A 273-nucleotide genomic window follows, 5' to 3' on the forward strand; every position below is an offset into this window, starting at 1 on the left:
CTGTGGAGGACTTGCGTCGTTTTTTTGAGCGGATGAGGTGTCCCGGTCGTTCCCGCAACGAATAAGGTAAGTTTATTTTAATTTTCGATAAATTGCTTCAGCTTATTTGTGTGCATGCGGATTGCTTTTCTCCCCTTTTTTATCGTGTAATTTACGTCTGAATTCTTTTCAATTATCGTGTACGGTCCGATCCATAAAGATTCGAGTTTTTTAGATCGTCCGCGTCGGAGTGTCTCGTCGTACACTAATACTTTGTCACCGACTTTAAATTTT

Source organism: Formica exsecta, unplaced genomic scaffold, assembly GCF_003651465.1.
Source record: "Formica exsecta isolate Colony F162 unplaced genomic scaffold, ASM365146v1 scaffold275, whole genome shotgun sequence".
NCBI classification, from domain to species: domain Eukaryota; kingdom Metazoa; phylum Arthropoda; class Insecta; order Hymenoptera; family Formicidae; genus Formica; species Formica exsecta.